At 39.7% G+C, this 9,627-nt stretch overlaps 1 pseudogene; it reads right to left on the bottom strand.

Annotated features, from left to right (window-relative positions):
- Positions 1-7,770: 7,770 nt before the first annotated feature.
- Positions 7,771-7,886, bottom strand: LOC140714011 (5S ribosomal RNA; annotated as a pseudogene).
- Between the last annotated feature and the right edge of the window lie 1,741 nt (positions 7,887-9,627).

Here is a 9,627-nt window from a genome sequence, read left to right as displayed (position 1 = left end):
TGCTGCAGTACTGTTTCCCAGACGGTAGCAGCTGGAATAGTTTGTGGTTGGGTGATTCAGGTCCTTAATGATCTCACACCTGTCCTTGTAAATGTCCTGAATCATGGGAAGTTTACAACTACAGATGCACTGGGCTGTCCACACCACTCTCTGCAGAGTCCTGCGATTAAGGGAGGTACAGTTCCCATACCAGCCAGTGATACACCCAGTGCCTCTGTGGAAAAGATTTGAGGGGTGCAGACCAAATTTCTTCAACTGTCTGAGCTGAAAGAGCCACTGTTGTGCTTTTTTCGCCACACAGTCAGTACGCACAGACCATGTGAGATCCTCGGTAATGTGTATTCTGAGGAACTTAAAGCTGTTCACTATCTCAACCCAGGTCCATTGATGTCAATAGGGGTTAGCCCGTCTCCATTCCTCCTGTAGTCCACAATCAGCTCCTTTGTTTTTGCGACATTGAGGGAGAGGTTGTTTTCTTGACACCACTGTGTTAGGGTGATGACTTCTTTTCTGTACGCTGTTTCATTATTATTTGAGATTAGTACCTTCAACAAATTCAATTAGCAGATTGGAGCTGTATAGTATCGTTAATTGGATAACTGCCAATGACATGCATGGGCACATTGGGCAGAACAGCCTCATTCTGCACTATAATATTCTGTGATAAATAATTACTTAAACTTGGGCATGGATTCAAACACATGGACAGATTTTACATATCTGACAGATTTTAAGATACAAGTTTTATATTATATCTGATGTCATACCACAACTGTACTTGATAAAAATATTATTGGGAGAACAGAGCCAAACTTACTCTTCAATCCTTTAATCTTCATTCCATCAATAGATTACTGTATTTATGAAATTAAGATTTCAGATGAACAGTCTTTCATTAAGTAATTCATATCTGACATTCAATGACTGGAACTGGAAATAGATAAAAGTTAGATAATGGAAAAAGTACCACCTTGCACAATGGTGTGTTGCTACAGCATATTTCCATAAGAAAAGAAATGTTAATAAATATATTTTACTGACATGGAACCAGTGCAATTTTATTTCAGATTGGAAAAGCATTAGCCATAACGATTCCTGAAGTAGTTGAAATTTTGTACATATTTATATTAATACATATTGAAAAGGTTCTAGTTAATACCTCTGCCTATAAATTGCTACAAAGCTTCAAGTATGTAATAAATAATAATTTCTTGATTTCCCAATATTTCTTGCACAAATATGGAGAAAATTCACAGTCCTCCAACACAGACAAATGTTTCATGAATGGAATAAAATTCCATGACATATGATTCTAAACAGCAATACCATGTAAGAATTAAATACCCCGAGGCAGGTAAATGAAATTCTACTGCCTGCTTAATGGCTGTTAATAGATTCACACCTTTATCAGTAGCTCTTCCTGTCGGGTTCGGATATGGCCTAAGTGTGGAGCAAGAGACACTGAAGCAGGTCAATAGTTCACAGACTTCACCGCGAACAGAGTTAGAGGGAAAAGAGAACAACAAACACTAGGCTAAACAGGGACGTTAACTAAAACTCTCAAATGGAAAACGAAGCCTACAATGTGGCTGAGAGGAATAACTAAATAGAAAATGAATACCGTTAGTCTTCAGAGTTAGTTGACTTTACAGTCCAATTTCTCAGGCAAGGCCGATTGCAAGCAGGCAGCGAAGCATTGCTGTGCTGAGTGCAAATCTCGACAAGTACTACGATGAAAAGAATGTAGTTAAATACGATCACAAAGAAAGAAAAATGAGTTGACACATAAATATTCACAAGCGCAATTGCTGTATCTGCTACACTGTCGAATTCATGGTTGTGACCCTTCCACTCCCAATATCACAGTTCATGTGATTTGCATACTGACATCAAGATGAAAGAAAATGCCCATAAAAAGAGTTAGATTGTTATAAAAGGCAAGTAACTGTTAATGTTCTTCTGGTGAATGTTTGATTCTGGCCCCCAATTTTTCAACTTCCTTAATTAAAAGATGTCATATTTGTTTGTAAATCTCTTCAAGAACCTACCCTGCCTTGCCTCTGTAACTTCCAGCCCCACAACTCTTCAAGATCTCTACTTTCCTCCTATTTCGATTCCCGCACATCGCCAACTAGGCCTCCTCAGTTCTGGTCTTCCCTGCCTAACCCTCTCCACCTCTCCCTCCCCCTGTGATCTTTTTGACCAAAAGTTGCTTTGATATCCCCTGACTTTGCTCATTTGGATTGCATTTGTTAAAACTCCTATCAAATGTCCAGACGTGCATTTAGGGATGGTGCGAAGGAAGATGTGAACTTGGTTATTATTGCATTTTGGGCTTATTTTCGGGGATTCTCTGGAGAATTTGGTTTCAAAGATCCCATTGCAAACCACAGCATCTGCTTCCTTTAGGAGCCTCTGTGGTGGCAGTCATCAGATAATAATAAAAACAAGGGAAATTCATGGCTACTCCCCTTGCCGCCAACATAAGTAGCAATGGTAATTCAAATTTCCAGTTTCATCCATCGGGACAACTACAATCGTGGAACAATGCAGCTAGAGAACCAATATTCTAGACCTCTTTGCATTATTTATATCAGGGGTTCCCAACCTGCGGTCCACAGATGCCTTGGTATTGGTCCATGGCATAATAAAGGTTTGGAACCCTTACAGTGCCTTCCCTGGCCTTGTAATGAATTGAAATCATTTCCAGTCTCGATGTAACTGTGAGAATCTAGTTTGTCTAATTCAGTTTGTTTGTCTCGAGTGTGGTAGGCCATCACTGCAGAATAATGACATTGGCATTTTAAGAATAAATTTAACTAAACTAAGGGTTCAAACTGACACTCCAGATTGGCAAAAGCATCTCCTCCACAATCCCCATCAGCGGAGAAGCGCCACAGGGACGTGTACTTAGCCCTCTGCTCTACCCACTTTACACCTATGACTCTGTGGCTAAGTACAATTCCAACACCGTCTACAAGTTTGCTGATGACACCACTGTTGTAGGCCGTATCAAAGGTGGTGATGAATCAGCACACAGGAGAGAGACTGAAAATTTGGCTGGATGGTGTGATAACAACAACCTCTCATTTAATGTCAATAAGACAAAAGAACTGATTGTAGGCTTCAGGAGAGGGAAACCAGAGGTCCATGAGCCAGTAATCATCGGAGGAACAGAGGTGGAGAGGGTCAGTAACTTTAAATTCTTAGTTGTCACTATTTCAGAAGACCTGTCCTGGTCCCATCATGTAAGTATAACTGCGAAGAAAGCACAACGGTGCCTCTACTTCCTCAGGAATCTGCAAAGATTTGGCTTGTCATCAAAAACTTTGGCAAGCTTCCACAGATGTGTGGTGGAAAGTGTGCTGACTGGCTGCATTACGGCCTGGTATGGGAACACCAACATCTTTTAGTGGAAAATCCTACAAAAAGTAATGGATTTGGCCTAGTACATCATGGATAAAACCCTCCCAGCCAATGAGCACATCTACATGAAATGTTGCAGTGGAAAGCAGCATCCATCATCAAAGATCCTCACCGCCCAGCCCATGCTCTTTTCTCAGTGCTGCCGTCAGATAGAAGGTACAACTGCCTCAGGACTCACACCACCAGGTTCAAGAACAGTTATGATCCCTCAACCATCAGGCTCTTCAACAAAAGGGGATAACTACACTCATTCATGGACTCTTTTATCGTGTTATTTCATGCTCATTACCTATTATTGTTCACTTATATCTGCAATTGCGCAGTTTGTTGTCCATTGATACTGTTTACAGTTGCTGTTTTATAGATTTGTTAAGTATGCCTGCCAGTAAAGAATCTCAGGGTTGTACATGGTGACCTGCATGTACTCTGATAATAAACTTTACTTTGAACTTTGAAATATGAATGTACACTTTGCAGTGTGCTCATTCAGCAGTAGATTGAATTGACTTTCCATTTCCAGCTAACATTAACATCACTAATGATAGATTATCCGATGACCTGCTGTGCCTCTTGTTGGTTGAGTGTGCCATTTGTACTTTGTCTGCAGTGTTTCCCCTACTGATATCAGCAAATTTAATAACCAAATACCACATTTGGGTAGAGGTACATGAAACTAAATTTACCCCCAATCCAATAGGAAACTAGGCACCCCAATTCTTAAAGGCACTTAATTCTGACAACGGTTAATCTTGCCCAAGGACAATGGGACAATTTAAAATCTATAACACGATCCATCCTGAATCTCAGACTTTTGGTTCCTGTTATGGTGCCACAGATATTTACCATTTACCTCCTTTATGCTTGTTTTCAGAGGTCTCATTACACTGAAACCGTTTAGAGTGTTATACTTTAGGAAACATGAGAGCAGGTTGGTTTTTGGTTCTGGTTTTGGTATGACGAGTCCTGTGGCTTTGACCAATTGATCCAAATGTACAAATTCAAATCCCAGCACAACTGAACAGTTTAATCTCAGCTAATTAAATAATTTTGTAATAAAAACAATGTATTATAATTATGACGACAAGACTTAATAATGTTGACTGTGAATGTAGTCATCATTATGTCGTAAAACACATCTAACTTGCTAATGTCATTCGAGGAAGGAAACCTACCATCATTATTTAGTCTGACCTCTTTGTGACTACAGGCCCACAGTAATATAACAGGCTCTTCACTGCTCTTGAAATTGCCCAGGAAGACTTTGTGGGATATCAGAATCAGTAAGTTCCTCACATAGAATGCAACAGGATATATGGGATGGGCTAATACCCCAAAGAAGAATATTAAAAAATACGTTTGGCCTCCCTGTGAATTACCACTAAACAATCTGCCAGTTGAGCAGTATGGGTGTGGGAAAGGAATTGTTGACATTTTTTCTGGAATCCCAGACTCAAGATGTTTACAAAGTCAGTCCCAGTCCCTCTCAATCTCTGTTTAACATTTTGAGGAAATGAGTTTGCTAGAAATACCCAAACTGATCATGGAGGGAAGAAGCTGTTCTTAAAACATTGAGTGTGGGTCTTTGGTCTCCTGTACCTCTTCCCCAATGGCAGAAATGGGAAGTCAGCATGTCCCAGATGGTAAGGGCCCTTAATGATGGACATCTTCTTGACGCATTGCCTTTTGAAAATGTCCTTGAGGGTGGGGAGGCTTGTAACAATGATGGAAATGGCTGAGTCTAACACTCCCTGCAGCCTCTGTGCATTGGAGCTGTATCACGTTATTATTCTCAAGTTAATTATTATCACACCACTGCCTTTATGAATTTGCTGTATACAAATCAGTTCCAGCAGTTCCTGAGGTCATGCAATGTGATACATAAAACTATGCCAATTCTCCCTTCATTGCTTTTCACCCTGATGCTTTGTTGTGGAAATTCAATCACACCTGTTGTAATAGGCTGGAAGTTATTACCATGTCTCCTGGAACCTGCATTGAAATTGCTGCCTTACTATCCTGGAGGGAAAACTGTTCAGGTTTAGCATAAACTTCGCCAAGTCTACTAACCCAGCAGCACCAGCAACTCACACTAGCTGAAAATGAAGGTAGTCCATAGCACTGTGAGTGCAGTAAAGCTCTTCCTCTGTGCCAAGATGCTTTAAAATTTAACAGCATGCCAAATCCCTTTAGCCCCGCAGCCTTGTACTTTAATCACCTAGCTGATAATCCAATTAAAATGTTCAAAATACTCTCTTTCTGTCACTTCGCTCTGCTTCCAGAAGAGGTTTTGCACTCTTAACACTTTTCTTCACTCCTACACACATACTAACAAGCAAGCCTATTTTTCTCTGAACAAGTAGCTTTATAAAGAACAAAACATCTCTTTTGGAACGGGAGTATCTCTTTACCACATATTTTGTATAAGATAACACACTGTGGATGAATCAAATTTTCTTACCCTTCTACATTGTCTGGCAACCTCTCTTAGCTTAATTAATTGAATTTCAGTCATGTACTCTGTCAATGCTGGAACAGGCTCAAATGCCTGCATGGCCTCCTGTTCCAAGGCTGCTACGAAACCTCTTCCTGCCTTTGTGTCTCAGATCTAGGTACCTTTTCCTGTCCCCTTATTACTAGGAGCTGGGGACTGTTCTACAGTTTCTATGTTCATAGAAGCTGAAGAGGTTTACTATTGTTCCTGTTGTTACCAGAAGCTAACCCACTGCTCCTCTGGTGATGTCCCTGCCTGCATTCATTACGTTCCTCTTCACTGCTCCATGGCCTCAATATTATACTCAACACCAATGGTCTATTATCACTGTAGCTGTAAAACAACAAATTTCTGGACATATATCAGTGATAATAAACCCAATTCTGATACTGTAATATATTCCGTCCATCGCAAAGTTCAAAGTAAATTTATTATCGAAGTACAAGTGTGCTGACAGATGATATCGGTGGCCTATATACATGCATATGCTGCGACTTATTTTACTGATATTTAATATGAGTCTGTGGACTTGTGTGTGCGAGGATTGGGCATCGAGCTGCAGGCGTGGTGTCAGGATGCTTTTATTCTGTGAATGCGTTCGCGTGTGTGGCTGTTGGTAATGTGTATTTAGCACCTTGACCCCGCAGTAATGTCGCATTTGGCTGTATTCATGTATGGCTGAGTGACAGGGTTAAACTTGAATTGAACCGAATGTCACCATTTGCTACCTTGAGATATAACTTATTGCAGGCACTTACAGGAAAATAAAGGAAGAAATACAATAGACCTCATGAAAAAACTGTACATAATAAAGACTGACAAATAATCAATGTTCAAAAGAGGACAAATCATGCCAATAATAAAATTAAAAAGTAAATAAATAAATCTGAAAACATGAGTATTGGAGTCCTCAAAAGTGAATTTATAGATTGTGGAGTCAAACCAGCATTGAGGTGAGTCAAGTTATCCATGCTGAATATATTGAATACACTGAAAATTTTCTCAATATATTGAAAAACTCTGCAGGAATGGAATTGAATGGAATTGAATTCATTTATTACATCCTTCATATATATGAGAAGTAAAATCTTTACATCTCCTTATAAATGAGCAATGTGCAATTTATAGTAATTTATAATAAATAGTATGTATACCAGGACAGTCAATATAACATAGAAATACAATTGTATCGGCATGAATTAATCAGTCTGATTGCCTGGTGGAAGAAACCTGTTGATCCTGGCTTTTATACTGCAGTACCATTTCCCGAATGGTAGCAGCTGGAATAGATTGTGAATGGGGTGACTCAGGTCACCAGTGATCCTTCGGTCCCTTTTTACACACCTGTCTTTGTAAATGTCCTGAATAGTGGGAAGTTCACATCTACAGGTGCGCTGGGCTGTCCACACCACTCTCTGCAGAGTCCTGCGATTGAGGGAAGTACAGTTCCCATACCAGGCAGTGATGCAGACAGTCAGGATGCTCTCAATTGTGCCCCTGTAGAAAGTTCTTAGGATTTGGGGGCCCATACCAAACTTCTTCAACCCAGTGTACTTATAGATGCAATGAGTCAAATGCCCTCTTTAATTCCATGCCCCCTTCATAGAGACTGCACTTCAGAATCAGAATCAGGCTTATTGTCACCAGCATATGTCGTGAAATTTGTTAACTTAGCAGCAGCAGTTCAATTCAATACATAACATAGAAGAATAAATAAATAAACAATTACAGTATATGTATATTGGAGATTAAAATCATGCAAAAATAGAAATAATATATATTGGAAAAGTGAGGTAGTGTTCACAGGTTCACTGTCCATTTAGGAATCGGATGGCAGAGGGGTAGAAGCTAAAAGCCTACTGCACCTGGCATTCTCAGGAGGTCTCCCATCCAAGTACTTACCAGGCCTGAGCCTGCTTAGCTTCTGAGATCAGACAAGATCGGGCTTTCTCAGGCTAGTACAGTCATCACTGATAATGTCATAACAGATGTTATGGAAATCTAACTACCATAACAATAACTCTCTAAAATAGCAAAATACTCAACATAATTCCTTGTTAACAAGGACGAAACAATAAAAAAAAAGTCATGACATGTCTATATAGTAGTGGGTGTTCCCTGGAAGATAACAATCTAACCTTGGGTCTGTTTTATTGGCCAACTAAATAGTGTAAAAATAATCTATTTTGTTTTACTTATGTACCCCTATATACAGAATTTAAGATTCATGCTCTAAACTAGATTACAAATGGGTCAATAATGTAATACAAAGCACAAAGTGAAGCTCAGAAGATACAAGCAAATTGCTCCAATGTTAGTTGAAAATCTAATTTTGGTGGATGTGGGTTCAAGTGCAATATTGAAAATAATGAATAGGTACATGGAAGAGAGGGGTATGGAGACTATGGACAGGGTGAAGGTAGATGGGATTAGGCTAGAAAATTTTTTGACATGGACTAGTTGGGCAGAAGGGCCTGTTTTTGTGCTGTAGTACTCAATGACTGTATGACCGGATGAATTTCATTTAGTTATATTTATTAACATAAATGTACTGAGTGCAGTTCAGGCCAGAAATACAGCATGTATTGACAAACAGGGGATGTCTCACTGAACATAACAAAAGACATTAATCCTAACAAGACCATTGCTGCTGTTCTCTTCCTTCTGGCCTTGATTATTAAAACATGCTCAGTAATGAGAATGTATGGGAACCACGACTAATTTGGTGATTTTGTTTGTGTTAGTGTAAAGCTGCTGCATATGAGTAATTGCTGCAGAGTTCCTGAATATTTGTACAAGTTAGTCATGTGGAACTTGAGGAATATATGAAAGTAATTTTTAATTTCTAACCCATAGGATCATATCACCATTGCCAATTTAACTATTTGTACTAACTCTTCCGTATAGTAAAAAGAAAGCAAATACAGAAAAAGAAATTGTGAACTAGTTTACATGGGTTCATTGTCTATGCAGAAATCTATGGCAGAGGGGAAGAAGCTGTCCGTAAAACATTGAGTCTCCTGTACATGCTCCTTGATGTTAGCAATGAGAAGAGGGCAGTCCTGGGTGATGGCGTCCTTAGTGATGGATACCACCTTTTTGATGCATTGCCTTTTGAAGACTGAATTGAATTTCGGCTTATTGTCATTTAGAAACCACAACTGCAATGCAGTTAAAAAATGAAACAACGTTCCTCCAGAATGATATCACAAAGCACACGACAAAACAGACTACACCAGAAAATCCACATAACATTTGGCAATCCCCAAATCCAGAGTCCGGAGAGGCTGCTGCGTATTAATATTGCACTACCATCTTAGATGTGCTCAATACTGGAAAAGCTAGTGCGCACGATGGTGCTGGCAGAGTTTGAAACTTTCTGCAGCTTTTATTGATCCTGTGCAGTGGCCCCTCCATATCAGACAGCGATGCAACCAGTTAGAATGCTCTCCAAGGTACATGAGAAATTTGCAAGAATCTTTGGTGATGTACCAGATCTCCTCAAACTGCCAATGGAATATAGCTCCCGTTATGCCAACTTTGTAATTGCATCAATATGCTGGGCCCAAGATAGATTTTCAAAGATATTAACACCCAGGAACTTGAAACTGCTCACCCTTTCCACCGTTGATACCTCAATGAGGACTGGTGTGTTGCCTCGACTTCCCCTACTTGAAGTCCACAATCAATTTCTTTGTCTTTCTGACATT

Source organism: Hemitrygon akajei, chromosome 20, assembly GCF_048418815.1.
Source record: "Hemitrygon akajei chromosome 20, sHemAka1.3, whole genome shotgun sequence".
NCBI lineage: Eukaryota > Metazoa > Chordata > Chondrichthyes > Myliobatiformes > Dasyatidae > Hemitrygon > Hemitrygon akajei.
The sequence above is the reverse complement of the archived record's forward strand: the minus strand, read 5'-3'. Positions and strand labels throughout refer to the sequence as shown.